The sequence below is a fragment of the Equus przewalskii genome, chromosome 13 (genome assembly GCF_037783145.1).
Source record: "Equus przewalskii isolate Varuska chromosome 13, EquPr2, whole genome shotgun sequence".
In the NCBI taxonomy this organism is placed as follows: Eukaryota; Metazoa; Chordata; class Mammalia; order Perissodactyla; family Equidae; genus Equus; species Equus przewalskii.
In genome coordinates this window covers 83,607,558-83,626,820 of record NC_091843.1, presented here as the reverse complement: position 1 = coordinate 83,626,820, position 19,263 = coordinate 83,607,558, and the positions used below count along the sequence as shown (strand labels likewise).

General features: G+C 35.2%; 1 protein-coding gene and 1 non-coding gene across 21 annotated transcripts in view; both read right to left on the bottom strand.

Moving 5' to 3' along the window:
* The window catches only part of SSBP2 (single stranded DNA binding protein 2), a 293,559-nt gene that overhangs the window by 120,548 nt on the left and 153,748 nt on the right, over nt 1-19,263 (bottom strand). The gene's annotated exons all lie outside the window — the stretch shown is intronic.
* On the bottom strand, nt 5,454-5,643 carry LOC139075457 (U2 spliceosomal RNA). Its single transcript, XR_011525818.1, has one exon. It is a non-coding gene; the product is annotated as a U2 spliceosomal RNA (small nuclear RNA).

The following is a 19,263-nucleotide window of genomic DNA, read 5'->3' as shown; positions in this document are numbered from 1 at the left end:
TTTTAATATGTTTTTAAAATAAAAATGAGGTTAAGATATAATCTATATTGGTTTGTAAAGTGATATTTTAATTTAGCAATATATCCTAAATATCTTTTACTTTTCTAACTCCCTTCACATTTTTAGTATCTTCTTTTTCTCAAAAACTTTTTCCAAGTCTTTACTGCTTTATTATTCTAGACAAGAGGTCAGCAAGTTTTTTCTCAAAAGGGCCAAATAGTAAATATTTTAGGCTTCGCAAGCCATAGTCTCTGCTGTAACTATTTAACTCTGACATTGTAGTGCAAAAACTGCCACAGACATACATCAAGGATGGAAGTGGCTATGTTCCAATACAGTTCCAAACGAAACTTCACTTACGAAAACAGGCAGTAGGCTGTAGTTTGCTGACCCCACGTTCTAGACAATTGTTTATAAAGAAATACTGCGTATCATGATTACTATCACCTCTAGCTGAATATTTTGCACATTATCTTTATACTTGACCTTTTCTATCAATACAGAATTACCCCAGTACGGAATACCAAGTAGTATGTTCGTTTTGTGGTAATTGCAAATGTGATTCTTCAAAAGTGGTAGAAAGTCCTCCATGCGAGTACCAGAAAGACTTCCCCAGCTCAGTGTTAGAAACCTGTATTTCAATAGCAAAGTAGAAGGATGCTCTTCCCTCTCCCCGTTAGCCAACAGAAGTCCAAGTTAAATGGGCAGTAACTTGCTGACACAGAGAATTCTCATCTCTGTTTCAAATCTATGAGAGAGAGAGAAATTGAGATTGAAGGAGTTGGAACAGCAGGAAACCTACAAGTTTATATGCATCCACATCCATGCTTTCCTTCTTCCCCACTGTGACAATAAAAGAGGTCTTACCCCTCCTGGGGGCCCTCCATTTATATTTGCTATGGATCCCATTCACTACTGCCTTTTCATCTTGTTCAGACGCTCTCTGTGTCCCCCCCCAACTCCCACGTCTCTTCAACCCTTCTCTTCACTTACCTGCTCTCATCAGTATTTAAACTTATTTAAGTTCTGCAAATCTTAAGAAAGCCCTTCCTAAATTTCAAACAGCATTCTCCTATTGTCCCTACTCTTCCTTTTCACACCCAAGTTTCATGAAAGAATTGTTTGCACCTCCCCTTTCTCATACATTCCTTGTTCTACTCCAATCAGATTTTTGCCCCCATTGATCCACTAAAACTGACTAAAGTTATCAGTGAAAGCCTTATTGTTAAATCCATTTGTCACTTTTCTCTTTTATGTTGCTGGTCAAGAGCACAAATTATAAAGTCAAATTGCATGAGTACAAATCTGGATTCTGTCACTTACTAGCTATGCACGTTCTTGGACAAGTCACTTGAGTTCTCTGTACCTAACTTTTCTCATCTGCAAAATTGAGATCTAACAATATCTGGCCCAAAGGATTGTTGAGAAAATTAAATGAATACATGCAAAACTGTTTACAACAGTGCTTGGTCCATAGTAACCTCTATATAATTGCTAGTTAAGACATCTCTCAGCAGCATTTGACAATATTACCCTCTTTCTCCTTTCCAAAAGCATCTCTTTCCATAACACTTTCTCTAGGTTTTTCCCTTACCCCTTTGATTCACCCTTCCTAATCTCACTTTCATGTCCCTCTTCCTTTATAAACTGGTTTCTCTCCCAAGCCCACTTTCTACTCGTATTACATCCTCTCCCAAGGCAATTTTTTCCATTCCCATGGCTTCAATTATCATCTGGTATCTTCCCATCTATTACTTCACTTCAAAACTTGTCTCCTTACGACACAGGGATGGTTCAACATCCGAAAATCAATCAATATGATACACCACATTAACAAAATGAGGAATAAAAACCACATGATCATCTCAATAGATGCAGAGAAAGCATTTGACAAGATGCAACATCCATTTATGATAAAAAACTCTTAACAAAATGGGGATAGAAGGAAATTACCTCAACATAATAATGGCCATACATGACAAACCCACAGCTAACATCAACTCAATGGGGAAAAACTAAATGCCATCCCTCTGAGAACAGGAACAAGACAAGGATGCCCACTATCGCCACTCTTATTCAACATAGTACTGGAAGTTTTGGCCAGAGCAATTAGGCAAGACAAAGGAACAAAAGGAATCCAAATAGGGAGTGAAGAAGTGAAACTCTCACTGTTTGCAGACAACATGATCTTATATACAAAAAACCCTAAAGAATCCATCGGAAAACTAATAGAAATAATTAACAACTACAGTAAAGTTGTAGGGTACAAAATCAACTTACAAAACTCGGTTGCATTTCTGTACTCTAATAACAAACTTACAGAAAGAGAACTCAAGAATACAATTCCATTTACAATCGCAACAAAAAGAATAAAGTACTTAGGAATAAATTTAACTAAGGAGGGAAGAACTTATACAATGAAAACTATAAGACAATACTGAAAGAAAGAGACAACAACATAAAGAGATGGAAAGAGATTCCATGCACATGGATTGGAAGAATAAACATAGTCAAAATGTCCATACTACTCAAAGCAATCTGCAGATTCAATGCAATCCCAATCAGAAGCCCAATGACATTCTTCACAGAAATAGAACAAAGAATCCAAAAATTCATATGGGGCAAAGACCCTGAATTGCTATGGCAATCCTGAGAAAAAAGAACAAAGCTGGAGGCATCACAATCCCTGACTTCAAAATGTACTACAAAGTCATAGTGATCAAAACAGCATGGTACTGGTACAACAACAGACACACAGATCAATGGAACAGAACTGAAAGCCCAGAAATAAAACCACCCATATATGGACAGCTAATCTTCAACAAAGGTGCCAGAACATACAATGGAGAAAAGATAGTCTCTTCAATAAAAGGTGCTGGGAAAACTGGACAGCCACAAGCAAAAGAATCAAAGTAGACCATTATCTCATGCCACACACAAAAATAAACTCAAAATGGATCAAAGACTTGAAGATAAGTCCTGAAACCATAAAACTCCTGGAAGATAATATAGGTAGTGCATTCTTTGATATACAACTTAAAAGGATCTTTTTGAATACCACATCTTCTCAGACAAGGGAAACAAAAGAAAAAATAAACAAGTGGGAGTTCATCAGACTAGAGAGCTTCTGCAAGGCAAAAGAAATCAGGATCAAAACAAAAAGACAATCCACCACTCAGGAGAAAATATTTGCAAATCATATATCCGGTAAGGGGTTAATCTCCATAATATATAAGGAACTTACACAACTGAACAACAAAAAAACAAACAACCTGATCAAAAAATGAGCAGAGGATGTGAACAGACATTCTTCCAAAGAAGATATACAGATGGCCAATAAACAAATGAAAAGATGTTCAACATCACTAACCATCAGGGAAATGCAAATCAAAACTACACTAAGGTACCACCTTATGCCTGTCAAAATGGCTGAAATCACTAAAAGTAAAAATAACAGGTGTTGTTATTGGTGTGGAGAAAGGGGAACCCTCATACACTGCTGGTGGGAATGCAAACTGGTGTAGCCACTATGGAAAACAGTATGGAGATTCCTCAAAAAACTAAAAATAGAAATACCATACGACCCAGCTATCCCACTACTGGGTATCTACCCAAACAACTTGAAATCAACAATCCAAAGTAAAATATGTATCCCTATGTTCATTTCAGCACTATTCACAATAGCCAAGACATGGAAACAATCCAAGTGCCCAATGACTGATGATTAGATAAAGAAGATGTGGTATATACATATATATAATGGAATACTACTCAGCCATAAAAAGGACAAAATCATCCCATTTCCAACAACATGGAAGGACCTGGAGGGAATTATGCTAAGTGAAATAAGCCAGACTGAGAAAGACAAACACCAGATGATTTCACGCATATGTGGGATACGAACAAACACGTGGACAAAGAAAATACAGTTCAGTGGTTACCAGGGGAAGGGGGGTGAGAAGTGGGCAGAGGGGGTGAAAGGGAGCACTTATGTGGTGACAGACAAGTAACGTACAACTGAAATTTCACAATGATGTAAACTATTATGAACTCAAACTTAAAAAAATAAAAACAAACAAACAAACAAACAAACTTGTCTCCTTACGCAGATATTTGTATAAACTGCTTCTAGCACATCATCGCTTGGCTATCGAAAAGCACTTCGAGCTCCACATATCTACAATTCATCTCATCTTCCCACCTCCTACCCCCAACCTTATTCCTTCTCCCATGTTACCTATCTCACAGAACAGTTCTACTACCTATCCAGTTTCCCAAGCCTGAAACACATGAGTCGTGCTGCATTCCTCATTATACCCCATCCCCCACATGCAGTAAAGGTTCTGTCAATTCCATCTTTGAACAGTTATCAAATCTGTTCACATCTCTCCATCTCTACCATTACCGCCTTAGTGTAGGCAACTATCATCTTGCATCTATATTATTTCTATTTCCAAAGACTTCTATCTAAAGTCTCTGTCTTGAGTCTTAAGGAAGTCCTCAACAGATGTTCCACAATGCAATCAAAATACACTCTCTAACTGCAAATCTGAAAAATGTAAAAAATGTTTAATGGTTATGAATTGCCCTTATGAAACTCTGGGCACCCCTTATTGTAGATTAAAAAACCTTCATAGCCTGGCCCCTATTTACCTGTTGAGCTTCGTATCACATCACTGCCCTTTTCCACCTTAGGTTTTCTATATAGATGATCATGTTGCCTGCAAATAAAGACAATTTTACCTCTTCTTTTCTGTTTGCCTTTTTTCCCTTTTTCTTGCCTGAGTGCAGTGGCTAGAACCTCCAGTATGATGTTGAATGGAAGTAGTAAAAATTGACACACTTGCTTTATTGTTGACTGCCAGGGTAAAACATTCAGTATTTTACCACGAAAATAGTATGTCAGTGCTGGATTTTATCCTACTGAGGAAGTTCTCTTTAATTCTCAGTTTGCTGTGAATTACAAACAATGAATGTTGGATTTTGTCAAACGCTTTTTCGGTGTTTACTGAGATGACACATTGCATTGACTGATATTCAAATGTTAAACCAACCTACATTCCTGGGATAAACTCCACTTCCTCTTAGTGTACAACATCCTCTTTATAACTGTTGGATTATGTTTGTTTAATTTTTGTTAAGAATTTTTGCATCTACATTTATGTGGGATACTGGTTCTTGGTTTTCTTTACTAGGATGTCTTTGTCTCATTTTGGCGGCAAGATAACGCTGACCTTGTAGAATGAGTTGGGAAGTATTCTCTCTTCTTTAACTTTCTGGAAAAGTTTATGTAGAATTGGTATTATTTCTTCCTGATAAAGCCATTTGGGTCTGAATTTTGATTTGTGGGCAAGTTTTTACATAAAAATTCAATTCCTTTAACAAATAAAGAGCTATTCAGATTATTGATTTCTTTTTCTTTTTTTTTTTTAGTAAAGGTCTTTTATTCAAACCTCAGTTATCCCCCTGAAGGAGAACTGCAATAGCAGGTGGATGCGTGGAGTAGACAAAGCAAGCTCCTATGCCATCTCCCTGCTTCAAAAATTCATTTAATACATCGTCCTTGGACAGAGGACATATCAGATATTAAACTGGTAAGAAGAGATACTACACTTGATCTTAGCCAAAAGGCCAAGAAGCAATCAATTTCTTTTTGAGTGGGCTTTGACAACTTGTATCTTTCAAGGAATTTGTCCATTTCATCTAAGTTGTAGAATTTATTGGCATGAAGTTTTTATTATCTTCCAATATATACAGAATCTGTAATAATGCCGTCACTCTCATCCCTGATATTGGTTATTGTCTTTTTTTTCTGATCAATCTAGCTACGATTTATCAATTTCATTGATCTCAAAAAATCAACTTTTGGTTTCATTTATTTTCTCTACAGTTTTTGTTTTTTATTTCATTAATTTCTACTCTGATCTTTATTACATCCTTTTTCCTTCTTACTTTCGTTTTATTTGCTATTTTCTTCTACTTGCTTGAAGATGAAGCTAAGTCATTGATTTGAGACCCTTCTTCCTAATACAGGTGTTTATTGCTGTAAATTTTCCTTTAAGTATCGCTGTAGTGGGAACCCACAAATTTTTATATTTTATTTCTCATTTTCACACAGTTCAAAATATTTCCAAATATTTGGGGATTTTCCAAATATCCTCCTGTTATTAGTTTCTAAATTAATTCCATCTGGTCAGAGAAGATAGTTTGTACGACTAGAATCCTTTTAAATTTATTGAAACTGGTTTTATGGCCAAGAATACTGCTTATCTTGGTGAATATTTAACATGCACTTGAAAAGAGTGCTATATTCTGCTGTTATGGGTAGAGTGTTGTATACATGTCCATTAGGACAAATTAGTTAAGTGTTGTTTCCACATTCCATATCCTTACTGATTTTCTATCTATTTTTTTCTATCAATTATTGATAGAGTGGTATCTTCAAATACAGTTGTGGATTTTTCTATTTCTTTTTACAGTTCTACCAGTTTCTACCTCCTGTATTTTGAAGCTCTCTTCATAGGTGCATTAATGTTTAAGATTACTATATCCTCTTGATGAACTGACCTCTTTACTATTAAAATTTTTTTAATTGAAATTGTTTATATTTAAGGTGTACAACACAATAATTTATTATACATATACACAGTGAAATGATTACTACAGTCAAGCTAATTAATACATCATCTCATCACATAGTTACAATATTTTTTTGTGATGAGAGCACCTGAAATCTACTCTTTTACCCAATTTCCAGTATTCAATACAGTATTAACTATAGTCATCATGCTGTACATTAGATCTCTAGAGTTATACGCCTTATGTAACTCCAACTTTGTACCTTTTGACCCAAATCTCCCCATATTCCATACCTCCTCACCCCTGGTAATCACTGTTCCACTCTTTGCTTATATGTATTCAACTTTTTTTACATTCTACATAAAAGTGAGATCATGCAGTTTTTTTCTTTCAGTGTCTGGCTTATTTCACTTAGCATAATGTCCTCCACGTTCATCCATGTGGTTGCAAATGGTGGTCCTCCTTTTTTAAGGATGAATAATGTTTCATTGTGTGTGTACATACATATACACACACACACGAAAATTTCTTTGACCTCTTAACTATTATGAAATGACCCGCTATATCCCTGGCTATATTTCTTTGCTCTGAAATCTTTTTCTGACATTAATATAGCCGCACCCACTTTGTTTTGATTAGTATTCTCCATTCTTTCTACTTTTCATCTATTTGTTTTTTGACATTTAATGTGGGTTTCTTGTAGGCAGCATACAGCTGGCACTTGCTTTTTCATCCACTGACAATCTCTGCTTTTAAAATGAGGTGTTTAGATCATTTATACTTAATGTGATTCTTGATACGTTTAGGCTTAAATCTATCATCTTGTTATTTGTGACATCTAGTCTTTGTTCCCTTTTTCCTCTTTTCTGCCCTCTTCTAGAGTAACTGAATTTTTTTTTTAAGATTTTATTTTTCCTTTTTCTCCCCAAAACCCCCAGTACATAGTTGTGTGTTTTTAGTTGTGGGTCCTTCTAGTTGTGGCATGTGGGATGCCACCTCAGCGTGTCCTGATGAGCGGTGCCATGTCTGCACCCAGGATTTGAACCTGGGAAACCCTGGGCCACTGAAGCAGAGTGCGCGAACTTAACCACTCAGCCACGGGGCTGGCTCCTAACTGAATGTTTTTTAATAATTTCTTGTCATTTCTTTTGATGGGTTATTAGCTCTCGGTTTTATTTTAGTGGTTGTTCTAGGGTTTACAGTATACATATTTATACTGTATACATATTTAACTTATCATAGTCTATCTTCAAGAAAACTCAACCACTTCATGAATAGCATATAGAACCTTATAACAGTATATTTCCATTTCTCTCCTTCCAGCCTTTATATTATTGTTGTCATACAGTGTACATCTGCATGTGTTATAAACCACACACTGCACTGTTATTTTTTAAAGTCATTTACCTTTTAATGAGATTGGAATAATAATGAAAACATCTTATACATTTTTTCACAGTTACAATTTCCAATTTTCTGTCTTCTTTGTATAGATCCGTATTTCCTTTCAGTGTCATTTTCTTCTGCCTCAAGGACTTCCTCAAGGATGTATTTTAGACAAGTTTGCTAGTGATGGATTCTTTCAGCTTTTGTATGTCTCAAAAGTCTCTATTTTGCCTTTGTTTTTGAAAGATGTTTTCACTGAGTATGGAATTCTAGATTGATTCCCATCCCCCGCCGACTCAGTACTTTAAAGATGTTGTTCCACTGTCTTCTCACTTGTTTTGTTTTTGACAAGAAATTTACTAGAACTCTTATCTTTCTTATTCTGTATAAAGATGACTTTTCTACTGGCTGGTTTTAAAATTTTTGTCTTTGTCACTGGTTTTGAACAATCTGATTATCACGTGCACTTGTGTATTTTTTTCTTCATTTTTATTTTGTGCTTGGGGTTCTGTGAAAAACTTCAGTCTCTAAATTTACACTTTTCATCAAAAGGATCTCTGTAAATATTTTTTCTGTCTTTCCAGCTCTCTACTTTCCTTTGGTGACTCCAGTTCCAAGTATATCAGGCTGCTTGGTTGTCCCACAGCTCACTACTGCTCTACTTTTCTTCTTCTTCTTTTTTAGTTTTTTCCCTCTCTCTCTCTGTTTCATTTTTCATAAATTCTATTGCTAAGTCTTCAAGTTTACTAATCTTTGCTTCTGCAATGTCTAATATGCCATTAATTCCATCCAGTGTACTCTCCATCTTTAGAATTTTCATTTGCTTCTTTTTACACATTCCATATTTCTACCAAACACGTTCAATCTTTCCTCTTTTTGAAGATACAGAAAATTATAATAACTGTTTTAATGTCCTTGTCTGCTAAGTCTAATATCTATGTCAGTTCTGGATTGGTTTTGATTGCTTTTCCTCCTTATTATGAGTCAGATTTTCCTGTTTCTTTGCATTGCCTGGTAATATTTGACTGAATGCCAGACATTATGAATTTTACTTTGTTTGGCACTGGATATTTTTATATCCCTATAAATATAATCCTTTTGGTTCTCACTTTTAAGATACTGTAGGTGGGACAAGAGTGGCAGACAGTCTAGGAATAATTATTCCCCACTACAGCAGCAACGCCCTTCTGAGTAGGCTACCCAACGGCCTGTGAATCATGAAGTTTTGCATTCTGTCTGCCATGCACTTTCCCTAAACAAAGCACCTCTTATACTTCACTGAAATTGCTTATCTGGCTGTCTTCTCATTACGTAGTTCTTTCTCTATACTGTTGCTATATTAACTTCATACTTAAGCAACGCATATCTTGTATTCCTCACACCTGGCAGAGTCCCAGCACAGCAGATGGTAGTTTAATAAATAAGAAAATTCATATGCGTATGTTGACAAAAAAGTTTACTTTTTAAACCAAATTTGTGTCAGAAACTCATGGTTTAAGATTGCACTATCCTTTTTCTAACTCACATGACTTTCTGAACGTAGTGGTATACTTTTATTCCTTAGGAAATCATAACCACACGCACAATTGAATGTAAACGCTTGGCTCAATTTGTATTTTACTTCCTATCTCTTTCAAGATACCCTCTCCTTCCCTTCTTGTCTCTTTGACATAAGGCTCCACACAAAACTAAAAGTCAAAGCAAAAGATTTGTTCCACAAAGTAGTAGTACTACCTATATTTACTGTGGCTTGTCAGAACTGGGCATCTGGTCTCTTAAACAGTGTAATGATGCCTAGAATTACCAGGGTAACATCCAAGAAACTCAGCATGCTTAGGAAGATGTTCTAAAACCATATTTAGAACATTATAAGAAACAATGCAAACGAACTGTAAACTAGTAATGATTTCTGCCTTAAATTCTTAAATAACCAACTTGACTTCTAATCAAAATATCGCTTAACCACATTTCTAAAATAGATCCTTCATTTTGATTCCTATCACTATAGTAATAATGCAACCTTTTGTATATTCAAGTCTGTACATCAATGAAAGTCTTTATATAAAGCGACTATCCAAATATTAAGGTTTCCTCACACAAAAGACTGTAAAAACACTTGATTTCACAAAAAATAAACAATCTAATAGAGTATTGTATAAGGTATCAGAAGTTCAGTTTCATTTGTCCATAACTAACTTAAAGTTCTTAAATAAGGTTTAATTTGCTTAGTAAAGGAAGCAAAATTATCTTGAATAAGCTAATATTCAATTTCTTTCAAGTATTTTGTGATTTCAACATACACAATATAATTCCCACAATCAGCAACTGAAAATGAGATTGTTTCCCCTGAAAAATAAAACTTTAAAATAATCTATACTAAATAATAGCATCCAACGGAACATGGAGAGAGCCTTTTACCATGTGCCGTGGTTAGTTGTATAACACTTCCTATTTAGTTAGAAAAAAAGAGTCATGCTGCCACTAGATTCTTACATCATTTCCATTTTTTTTTAAAGGTTGTTTAAATTTCAAGAGTATGGATATTTTCTTGGGTTTTAAAATATCAAAGTCACAGATTAACAGTGAGAAAACTTTTATATTTCACTGTCTGGCTCTCTGTTTAGATAGGGACAGAGATGTGACTATAAACCCTTTACTGCCAATGGGTTATAGGCAAAAAAAAAAAAAAAAAGGCAGCCAGAGCTTAAGTTTTTCTTGCCAAAACAAAGGAAAACAATTGTTTGGAAGAACTTCCAAATGGACTTATAGGGAAAGTGGGTGTCATGGCAATGCAGATAGCAGAAGTATCATTCTAGCTACATATGGACAGGAAGCTACCACCATGTGTATTTCTCTACCCTTGGCTTCCCCTAACCCCTTTCTCTCATCACACTCCATGAGAGTGAAGCAGCACTGGAGAGCCTAAGAATTCTTAGATTTTATAGAGATACACGTTAGCAGACTTGACTGTGAAATTATGTTTCCTAAAAAAGTTCTGTTTTCATTAAGTAACCCAGTGAGTAACAATATTTAGAGTAGAAGAATGTGTTTAAGAAATTATAGGACTTTTAAGCACCACTACAATTGCTATAGGACTCAAGGAAAAGCGCCAGTGTCCCATTTCTCAGACTTCACCACTGTCTTCTGATCAAAAGAATTCTCCTATTTCCAGAAATATTTTTCTAGAAATACAGTTTTCAGAAATCAGTTTTCTCATTTACTTGAATAAATAAATACCTGAAAGTGCTAGAATAAAATATCTTCCTAGTCTGTCTTAGTGTGGAAGTTCCATTGAAACCTGTCCACCTGGGTAACCCTGCTGGTACTTGACACACTGGCGGCATAGCTTCCAGCATCACAGCAACACACAGCCACCACAGTATGACAACTGACAGACACATGGTGCGGTTCCCTGACCGGGAAACGAACTCAGGCTGCAGCAGTGAGAACACCGAATCTTAACCGCTAGACCACGAGGACTGGCCCCTAGGATACTGGACAAAGAAAATAAGAGTTGGAGAGAATAAGAATAGAAAAGGAAGCAAAATTTTGCTAATAGCCTCTTAAAACCTAGAAAACAACTATGAGTATTATCTCTAAAACGTGACTTTAGGTATCTTTAAAAATCTTGTCTTCTTCACGGAAGTAGAGATAGAAACGCAGTATCTGAAAAAAAAAATAGTCCATGCTTTTCCATTTATCAATCCTAAAAACATAATTCTACATCATAACTTCTAGTCCAAATCAGTGGCCTTAGGATATATGCCCACAAACAAATGTTGTCAAATAAATAAATAAATAGGCAAGCAAAATTATTAGATAATACTCTTTTACTAAATACAAGAAAATTTTTGGATTGAGGGGAAAAACAACTAGCTGGAATCAATTGTATTTTGTTTTCAATGACCCTATATTACTGGGAAGAAATACTGAGATGTGGCAATGCAGAAGGAAAGAAATCAATAAAGCACTACAAAGTAGGATTGCATCTAGATAGCAACTGTACGCTGTAAATGCCTCTCATTCATCATAATCTGTTCAAATTAAAGATTCATTTTTAAGGTCTTGAAAACTCACTAAAGCGATGTCACAATTCCTTTTTCAAAATCAAATAAAATATGAAGGTAGTCTTGAACATGATTAAAATGCTTAGATCTTTCTTTACTTACATAACAATGATGACTAAGCAATGCAAAAAGAATTACAACTCTAGCAAGAAGGTATCTTCCATTTTTATTATTTATCTTAGTTGCCTACAGCAAGTAACAAACACATTTTTTTCAAATCCCATTCACAGAGAGAACTAAAAGAAATATTCACTTCCCCATATGTTATTTTTCATGAAAACACATATCCTAACTATATAAGAATATTGATTAAATTGATTCCTGATACCAAATTATTGACACTAAAAACAACCAAGCAGAAAAAAGCAAAACAAATCATAAGAATTACCTAACCATAGGGCATATATGTAAGAACACCCATCCCATGTCCTAAGGATCTCACCAATAAAACAAAACAAAATGTACGCTTTTTTGGAATCCTAAATAGATATCATTGCTTACATACAAACTCCAAAAGAAACCACAAAAAAGCTACTAAAACTAAAATTTAGTAGCTTAACAAGGTAGAAAATAAATATTCTATATACAGGCTATGAACAATTAGGTACTGAAATTTAATTTAAAAGTACCATGTATTACATCACAAAAATCATAAAAATACTTTGCTATAAACCTAACAAAAATATTTGTACTGAAAACTACAAATCACTAATAAAAGAAATTAAAGAAGACAAACAAATGCAGAGATATATGGTGTTCAAGAATAGGAAAATGCAACATTGTTACTATTTCAATTCTCCTCAAACTCTCTATAGACTCAACACAATTCCAATCATTACCCCAATAGGATTGTTTTGTAGAAAGCAAAAGCTGATTCTAAAATTTATATAGAAATGGAAAAGAACTAGAATAACCAAAATAATTTTGAAAATGAAGAGCAAAGATGGAGGTCTCCCACTACCTGATTGCAAGACTTACTATAAAGCACAGCAATGAAGACAGCATGGTGGTGGAAAAAGAAGACAGGAGCCACACATATATGGTTATTTTGACCAAGATGTAAATGCAATTCAATGGAAAGAGGAGAGTCTTTTCAACAATAATGGTGCCTGAATAATTAGATATCAATATACAAAAAATAAATAAAATTAAAAAAATAACACTAATCCAAACCTTGTACCATATAAACATTAACTCAAAATATATCATAGAATAAAACATAAAATCTGAAACTATAAAACATCTAGGAAAAAACATAGGAAAAAATATCTGTGACATTGGTTTAATGTTAATTTTAAAATTCCTTAGATATATCATCAAAAGAAAAAAATTGATAAATTGCACTTCATCAAAAGTAAGAACTTTGGCTCTTTCAAGGATACGATTAAGAAAACGAAAAGATAAGCCAACGCAGGAAGAAAATATATGCAAATCACATTTCTGATAAAATTCTTGTATCCTGAATATAAAAAGAACTCTGAGAGCTTAAGAAAACAAGCTTAACTTTTAAAATGAGTAAAAGATCTTAACAAATACTTCACCAAAGAAGATACAAGGATGGCAAACCAGCCCATGAAAAGATGCTCAGCATCGCTAGTCACCAGAGAAATGCAAGCAAAACCACAATGAGAAACCACAGCATACCTATTAGAATGGTTGAAATAAAAAAACTGACAATAGCAAGTGCTAGTGAGGATATAGAGCAACTAGGACATTCATACACTGGTGGTGGGAATGTAAAATGGTATAGACATTTTGGAAAACAGTCTGGTAGTTTCCGGTACAGTCAAACATATCATCATATGCCACAAAAATCTCACTCCTAGGTTCTTATCTAAAAGAAACAAGCAAACAAAACACCCCAGCACAACAATCCTATGTTTACATGAAAACTTATTTGGAGATGTTTATATTGGCTTAATTCATAATTGGCCCAAATTAGCACAACTCAAATATCTCTCAAATGAGGAATAAACTGTGGTATATTCATACAATGGAATACTACTGAGCAATAAAAAGGGCGAACTACTAATACATGCAGCATCATGGATTAATCTCAAATACATTATAATAAATGACTGAAGGCAGACTCGAAAGGCTACTGTATGATTCAGTTTATATGACATTCTAGAAAGGCAGAACTATAGAGACAGAAAATAGATCAGTGGTTATCAGTGGCTTGGGATGGGGGAAAGGGTAATTACAAAGGGCCAGGGAAATTTTCTTAGGAGATGGAATTGTTCTACATCTTCATTGTGGTTGTGGTTGCGTTACTTTCTGTGTTTGTCAAAACTTGCAGAACTGTACACCAAAAAGGGCAAATTTTACTGTATCTAAATTACAAATTAATACAAAAAGTATGGAAAAAACACCATAACCAGGCAATGAGAAATATTCAATACTAAGTTATTTGATTATGAATGTAGGTTTAAAAATCTGATCTCAAATGTCAACTAGTCCTGGATGCTGTTGAAGATTTTACTACTATAAGGCAATATTCTATCATACAGTAGGTGAAATAACATTTAAAATAAAATTAAATTAACTTAAAAATTAAATTAAAATCAAATACAGGAAAACCTATGTATACACAGGCGATATTCAAGAATAAATAGGGCATGCATGCCCTCTATTCTCAAGACCATCTCACGTCATGTACTGAATACATGTCTACTTAAAGTAACAATACGAGGCAAGGTATGTCACCAATGTATAGTCAAAGTCATAAGACGCTACAGTGTGTTTGGGGAAAAAATCACAGACTCTGGGGATGGACAGATAAACAAGCTTAACTTCAAACTCTATTTATGCAACTCACTTAAGTTAGGAATGTCACTTAAATTACCTTGGCTGATCACACAAGAAGTAACAGAAAGCTCCTAGCTTCTTGCACGGCTTCTAAATATTCCATAAATAATCCCTCCTTTTTTCCCTCTCCTCCCTCCCTCTCTTCCTTCCTGAAAGCCCAAGTTTTTCCAAAAGTACCAGATCTGCGAATGTAGGTAACTCCTTTTCAAAAGAACAGTGTTCTTACTAAGGAAATCCGCTAGTTAGTCCCACCAGCTTCCCCTTCTCATTTATATGGCCACAGCTCTCAATTGGGGGTGCACCATTGATCTGTTATGATCAGTAAGTAGTTACTGTCTCATGGGCAGCAAATTTCTAGGCTAACCAGTGACCTGTGTGTGAGTGAGGTGGGCAGGCTGGAAGAACTCTGCTTAGAAAAAGTGATGGTAATTTGTTTAGCCAGTCAAACTGAATATTCTCAGATATAAACAAGAAAAAACTGGCTGATCAGCAGCAAAAGGAGGAGCCTATACACAGAGACAAGTAGAGTGTGAATGATTGAGGGCATGTGAGAGAAAGCGGGGGGTGGGAGGGGGGTGTGGAGAGAACACATCCACCATGGGAGAGCCTGCGTGAAATGGCTGGGTGATGAGAGAGAGAGAGAGAGAGAAAGAAGCTAGAAGCTACCTTGGCATCTAAGTTTCCCAGTTTCAGTTCTTTCCCCAGCTTATGAGTCCTTATAACAAAATTCCTCTTTCTTAAAGTGGTATATTAAAAATGTTTCATTGTCTTTTCTACCCTTAACCACTTTCAGAACAACTTTCTTCAGGGATTGTCATCCCTAAGGACTATATCTAGCCTACTGGGCCAGAGGAAGAACCTGATCCAAGGCAGCCTACCCGTCAGATTCTCTCAAGACTATGATCAAGCTGCCTGTGCTCACACAGACAGTGGCTGATTCTCTAGCAAAAAGTCACACAGAGTTACAGTTGTAGTCAGCATCTTAGAAAGCAAAGTCCCAAGCAAAATAAGGTTATGAGTTATCAGAAACCCAGAGAAAGCTGGAGTAAAGAATGGGCCAGTCATTACAAACCTCGTTATTCAAAACTCTCTCCTGGTGTCCTGCCCCTTCCAGTGCCAAAGAGCACCTCACAGCCTTTCATTTCAAGAAAATTCATTCTAGAAACATCTTGCTAGTTGGTGTCAAAGAAGCACAACTCTACATACTCCCACTTTTGTGTTCCCTATCTACTAAAAATTTCAAAAGCAAGACCATGGCACCTGAAAAGAACCAATTCCTATGATTCCTACTCCTACTTCAATCAAAGGGAACTTTGCAAGATGATAAAGTATTATGTGCAGTTTTCTGTGTATCTGTTCCTCTCAATATTTCTTTCACATCAATACGTGATGTTTAATGATTCTTAATAATTCTTAATAATAGGAGCAGTTGATTAACTTCTTCAATTTCTTCTAAGAATATATTTTTAAATTAAAAAGTTGGGACTGTTTTTTTCAAACAGCCCAATAACGGAGCACAATATCCGAAATTAGCCTCTCTTTAAAAAAGCTAGACAAAGTCACTTAACCTGAAGCTAATGTTTGTCAATCATTATCCTGTGATAGCAATTATTTTAGAACTATTTTTTTACATATATGGAGCATAGCAAAAATAATTTTTAAAAACTGTAACAAACTCATTTCCTCACATCAATAAAACACAAGCCTACAAGCCCCAAATTTTTCAGATCAAAAGACAATTTTTCAAAGGTCCCACAAAGATTTTCTGAAGTGCCAAAATATATAAACAATACAGGTGTAGTTTTGAGTATTGTAAAATTATTTCCCCCATTCTATAATAATACACATTTATACTAAATCACAAGTTTTATCACTGTGTTCCCATGGCATTGCGTACACACTTCTATTACAGATTTATCAAATCAGGATAGTTGTTTGAGTTTGTCTCTTCGTGGACCAAAGCTCATAGAGAATCAACCACATCCTTCACCTTGGAGTCTTCAGCACCTATGTTAGTGCTTACCTCAGAATAACACATTAAAAAGAGTTGATAAATGAAATAAACAGCCGTTTCACTGGAAATCTTAGTAAAATGATTACATAAATTTGGGCTACTGAGCCTTAAATTTGTAGCATCTCACACATTTAGAAAGAAAATGTTTCCAGCCAACATACTCAACTTCCTTCTTAATCTGGCTAAAAAGTAAGGTTGTTTGTCCATATTTCTCAACTTTCCTTCTTAAAAAATACTCAATTCAGAATAATGCTTTCATTTCATCAGTCACTTAGTAGTAAGAACTCAAAGGAGAAAATATCAGGCTCCAAGAGGATCATAAAACAGGAAAATTCCTTGATTACTAAATACAAGTGTGTAACAATTGAAAACAATAATATGAGGATAAAATTTGGGGTTATTATTTGTTAAAGACAGACTGTGAGTAACATATCTTCATCCAATTTATTAATTAATTTAGACTCTGATAAATAACTGGGCTAATAAACAGCATTGCTTTTATAACGTTAATGCAGTGTGCATATAAGGCTCAGATTATAAACTGAATCCTTATGAGAACAAGGTAACTTTACTCTGTCCTACAGTTTATTCTGAAAACGTGTGCTGTTATTCAGAAGGAAGATGAGAAGAAATAATGTAGCTGCTACATACAAACATCACCATTATTACAATAATACGAAGCAGGATTTAAAACCAGTGAGTAAATAGTGAGTTTACATGTTTTATGACATGCTACATGTGCATAAAAGGTATATAAAACAAATATACACGTTTTAGCATGCGTATATTTTTATATTTTAAAAAAGGCAACCATTTAAAATTTTCCCTTTGTACACATATGACAAACAAGTTTTTGTACATATATAACAAACAAAATTTTTCTCTATAAATAACAAGCCAATATCTGAAGGTGGGTATTTGTTCTGCATAATTGGTCTTAAAAAATCCAGCCTATAAGAGAGTCTATATTAGAAATATAAACATATATGAAAAAATACCATATACAAAGGTATGGGGATGAAGGAAGGAAAGAAGGAAGGGAGGGAGGGAGGAAGAGAGGGACGGAGAGAGAGAGGGAGGATTGACTCCACGAATGGAGATCTTCCAACGTCTTGCCCTAAATATCCAAGTCTTCTGAGGCTCCTCTGAATCAGGGAGGACAGTCTGAGGATTCCAGTCAGAGGTTCCTAATCTGGGTCTTAGAGCACAAGCAAGGCAGAAGGTACACCAAGTATCTTTAATAATGTTAAATGAATTTTCTGAGGAAAGAAGGATGGCAGTATTTGTTATTCTCGTTTTCTTTTTGAGTTACATTTACTCTTTTTTGGTGTAAATTTCTGTGAGTTCTGACAAAAGTGTAAGCACTACCACAATCAACATATAGAACAGTTCTATCACCCCAAAATTCCCTCGTGCTGTCCCTTTGTAGCCTAAGTCTCACTCCAACCATTGCCTTTAAACTTAGCAATCCTTAGCCCAATGGAACAGTTTAACAAAGGGAGATGACTGTGGGGGTGGGGTAGTGGGGGAATAATGTATAGTTAAACTCTTAAAAAATCATTTACACAGGAGATACATTTATATCCCAGAAGAAATCCTCCATGCCTCTATGACGTTAAAGCAAAATAAAACACGGAATCAGACTGGTGGTTTTCTCTGAACATCTGACTGCTCTCCAGCGCTGAGGGCCTCCACTGCTGGTACGGTTACACCCAATCTACTTTGTTCCACAGGATTAAATCAGTAGTATCCTAAAAAAAGTTCCACAACTAACATCCACCTCTACATACATAAGCAGCAACTAATACAGTAATAATTTAAAAGGCACATCAGCCTGCTTTTTGCTGGCAGTTTTTTTAAAATCCTCTCATAGGTAGAGCAACAGCTGTTACTGAATAGCTCTAGTCACTAGAGAATTTCTTTTAGCACAGTTTGACATCATGGCCTAAATTCAAAGTGACACCAAATTAAAGCTTGTTATGGTAATGATCACAGCAGTGGAAAGTGGTTTAGGAAAACCTGAAGTCTGCGTCTTCAGATATAATTTCAATTATATCACTGTCGACTGGCTAGTTTCAAATCTTACTATAAGACAAAACTATCATGACTTAAAAATGTGTAAAACTTTGATTTAAAAAAAGACATCCCATAAATGAGCAATAAACTAACAATAAACCCTTCCACTTGAATGACACGCTACTTGTCTAACAGAGGAACGAATGAAGTAAATGTCTTTTCAGAGGCTAGGTACCTAACTTTACAGTTTTCTCAAGTTTCCAACAGTTAAAAAATAATATACCAAGTGATGTCAGCAAGATGGAGAAATAGGAAGTGCCAGTCCTCGTCCCACACCCAGAAACACTGATTTAACAATCATATTACAGACCAGAATACCTTTATGAGAACCCC